We start from the raw sequence: 4,525 nt of genomic DNA, 5'->3' as shown, positions 1-4,525 counted from the left end.
GGGGGGGGGGCTTAATAATGCTTATATTTTTTCCACGGCAAGTGAGCTGTGAGGTCACATCTGTCATGTGACCCGCGCATGTGGAAGCGTAACGCATTGTAGTGTAGTGGTTTGTATTCTGTTTGGTAGTAGCAGGGTTTTCACTTGCTCGGTCTGCTTGTGTGTGTGTTGGGCTTCTTTCGCGCCGCGCATAACCAACCGGGTGTATGGGATTTGGTCCTTATATATATAATTAATGTACAGCATTGTGGGATGCTGTTGGCATTAATGACGCTACATAAAATGAAAGTATTATCATTATTATTACTACAACCATCATCACATGTGTGTGACACGCCAACTCTAGATTAGCGACAGCCACTTGTACAGGCGTAGGCCAGGGGTTTCAATTTCATGCATTTTAATTAAAATATTTCATCATTAAGGGCCAGCTTAATAAAGTATATGACTTGGAATAAAATATTGGCACTGCTTAACAAGCACAAGCGGAAAGCGACGAAGGCGTGAAAGCAACGTTGGTGATTAAAAGAGAAGCCAACCTCCATCCACACAACCGGGCCTTGTTTATCCTCAACGATGACATTGTTTTCTTCCCAGAGTGCACGGCATTCGCATTTTGTACGTAAAATTTAACACGCTTGCACATTTGCTTCCAACGGTGACATTTTAAGTCGGTGCCTTTCTACCTCATGCAAAACAATAAATGCGGTCATCATTGCATCTACACACGTCCGTTCGAGGCGCGTAGAATATTTTTCACGTGTAGGGTCGTTCCGGATGCGCGTTCTTTTTTCTCGCCCGTCGCGCTTTTCCTAGAAGCCCCGTTCTGCCTCTCCCTTTCCACCTCTCCCAGGCAAACACCTTGCAGCACTCCTCCTGCTCTCGCCACTGCCGCTGATCTCATCTCCCAACCACCCCACACGCCAACGTGCCATCCCTCGTGCACCACGGCTGGCGCTGTTAGCTGTGAGTTATGCACACACCCGCGCTTGAATCGTCACTTAAAGCTTTCGTGACTGCAGGAATTCATACTCTTTGGGTCTTTCGGTAAAGTCACGTAGATAGGTTCAAATTAGCATAAATAAAATTAACAAATAACTACGACGTTTCGATCACAACACAAGCGATCGTCATCAGGGGTAAAAACAGGGGGAAAGCTGCTGAAGGCAGGCTGTCTTTAAAGGTTTACAATGGGTATAGCCCACGGCTCATAAACGAAGTGGGTGGGGTTAGTGACGTTAATGTGAAAAATTAGCATGTTAATGTAAGATCGGATTTTCTCCTACTGCTGATGACGATCGCTTGTGTTGCGATCGAAACGTCGTAGTTTTTTGTTCTTTTTATTTTGTATTAATTTGAACCTATCTGCGTGACTTTACCGAAAGACCCAAAGAATATGAACACACGCGCTTGTTCTGTATTCGCGACGGCCAGACTCGCCTGCCCGCTGATTGCTATCAGGCGTGTGTGACCAGCGGCCCTTTTGCGAAAGAGAGACTGGTGATTGGGGCGGTTATTAGCCGTTTCACTCTCCCCTTCGTGTGCTCGCGTCCAGGGACGAGTGGCGAAATATGACATTTAATTCTGGGAGCGTCATGTGGTGGGTTCGCTCGCTAACACACCAGTGTGTTGGCGAACAACACAGCAGTGTTGCTGTACTAGCAACGATTTGGCACGTTTTGTTCACGTGACAGGCCCTACCGATTGGCTCTGTCGGGTGGTGGTGGGTTTAACGCCACATTTATATTTTACGCGATCTAATCCAAAAAAAAACTTTGTTGTAGTTATGCAACGACTCTACACATATCAATGGCATCTAAAAATGTACCGGTGTATGTCGGTAAAAACACATTGTAAAATGGTGTGTCTCTAATTATGAGTCTAAATATGAAGCTGTCTGTAACTACGAGGAAAGGATATTCTCCCCACAACGATACATTAGCCCAAAACATACCTTCTTGTTTTGAGAGGGTAGTAATGATGACGGTTTTGAGGTGTTTAATGTCAATAATCATACGCCTGTTCGTTTCCATTTTAATCCACGTGTCTTTGCAAATGTTCGCTTCAATGTGGCATGTGGTTGAATGAGTTTGTTACATTACCCGTCATGGCAAGGCAACATTTTTTTCATGCCAATTGTTCTTGTGATGTTTATTTGTTCTTTTTGTCACCCTTGCTTTCCGTAAAGCAGCACCGGAGCTTAAAATTTGTATTTGCTTGTTAAATATTTTAGCAATTTGTAAAAAAAGTTTGAATGTGTGACTGCTACAAGAACTCATTAAAATATCCTTGTAGAACTGAGTTTAAAAATATATATTTAAACATAAAAAACACCCCTATTACGTGCCATTTCTTCTATTGGTGTAACGTCTGAAGAAAATCACAATTCTAATTGGAATGCTAACAACGCACGTGACAGAAACCGCCCCCCAGAAGTAGAAATTGCAGAACCACTTTAAGAATTTGGGGAACTGCGTTTGGCGTCCGTCCAACTCGACCACACACCCGTACGTACCCTGCAGAAAGTGTCCATCGCGTGGAAATTCACTCCACTATTCCTGACGCAATCATCTGGGCTCAACCGCCTGAAATAAATATTATAGTTGTCCTTTTAGATCATGCTAAAACAAAATAACAAAAAAACTATTTTTTATTTCACCAGGTCAGGATCACTGAGCTATGTGGCTCCTTTTCAGAAGCGACCTGGCCACAAATAATAGCTCTACGAAGTGGCTTATCATGTAGAAATTTATAGCAGCCAAGCATTATAAGCACGTGTTTCTAGATGTGGAGGTAAAAACCAGAGGACCCGCAGGAAATCCCACGCGACTACAAAAAACCATGCAAACTCCGAATATACAGGTGTCAGGGTCGGCATAGAACCCACAACCTCCTGCATGCGAAGTGAGGGAGTTCACATTTTGCCACCCAGGAAAGCTCGCATAGAAGTCAAACCTCGTGTGCTGTGATTGTGCATAACATCACATTCACATACTGTGTTCAACCATCACGCTGCAGGTCACGAAACCTCTCTCTTCTTGCTTCCTCCCTTTGCACTGCTCCAATTATAAATGCCCTTCTTTTTTTCCCAAGCTATTATAACATTGATATATTCAAAGTCGTTCTTTAGACTCTTATTTTTTTTACAACGTTGATGGTGCTTTTTGTTGCTGACCGCCTTTTTGACTTTTGCTCAGAAATTGTGTAAACAGAATAGAACCCTAGACCTATAGCTTGCCAATTACGTGTGTATTTCGTCAGTGCTATCATCTGTGAAAAGGAACCTCATCGGATTGCTCCGGCATAAAACAAATACTCTGATCCCGATATATTTGTAAACCTTATTTAACCATGTGGTGACTTAACTAAGAGTCAAAAGCGAGGATCTCAGTTGGTGTAGCTCATAGTTCTGATATCCGCCATTACAGGTCACCTGATGTAACTTACTATCAAGTGAAACGCGACACTCAGGGTTCACACAAGCCGCATGCTATTTGCCTCTAGCGTAGCGCGTTAAATCGCACCTCCGATCAGCAAGGTTGACTACGTATGGTGCGAAATAAGTTCAGCATACATACAATGTAACATTCACTGCTGGGAAATTCATTTCATCCATGGCAATCTTCATCTCCGAGTGCACGGATGCGCGCAACGCTGCATTGCGTTGAATTATTAGCGCTGACATTTATTAAAGTGGAAATGTTTTAAGGATTACTCTACCTTACGTCGTTGTTAATTATTTGGATCATCTTTAGACGGTTACGTGAAATAAGTCCTTCCTCTGCTGCCCGGTTGCCCGAGTGCCTGACGCAGGCCACAATTGCACGGCCACCCCCTTCACGATTCTTAGCTCTGCAATCTCTTGCATAGATAATTGGTTTTTAGGTGAAAAGGCCAAAGCACAATGTCACAGAGCTCACTATTGCCGTCATTTCTGCAGTTTATGTCTCTTCTCCAACGATTTAATTTGAACCCCTTTGGCCAATCCCCTACACAGAGTGTTTTAACTCTCGGACCATCACACGACCATAATTGGCTTGGATTAATTCTCAGCTGCATGGGGTTTTAAGGTCAAGGGGTCGGTGTCAAATTAATTCTGAAAATTGTCACGGAACGAAGGGTAGCTCTCCGATCTCTTCCGCGACACTCCGCATACATTCAGTATGTTTCATGTTGAGCAGGGACTGGTCATAAGCTTAATATGCGCAACTCTTCATATCTATATTCGTGCAGGGATGTCACAGTGTTTCACAGCAGTTCCTGAACCTGGCTAATATGAGTAGTCCGGCCCCATCTCTCCACCCCCTCATCCTTCGCCAACCTGACCAGCGTGGAAAAGTGTTGTCAAATCCCCCATAAAACAGCCACGACTGACACGCAATGGGGGGGGGGGGGGGGGGGGGGGGGGAGTCCTTCAATGAGCAATACATCGACAAAGGGGCTGACAGATATTCAAGTTTATTTAAATAAATATAAGTAAACATTTTCGGTGCACATTTCTCTGGAAATCGTGCATACTATTTAC

This window comes from Lethenteron reissneri, chromosome 51 (genome assembly GCF_015708825.2).
Source record: "Lethenteron reissneri isolate LAM-NWPU_2019-01 chromosome 51, ASM1570882v1, whole genome shotgun sequence".
NCBI lineage: Eukaryota > Metazoa > Chordata > Hyperoartia > Petromyzontiformes > Petromyzontidae > Lethenteron > Lethenteron reissneri.
The sequence above is the reverse complement of the archived record's forward strand: the minus strand, read 5'-3'. Positions refer to the sequence as shown.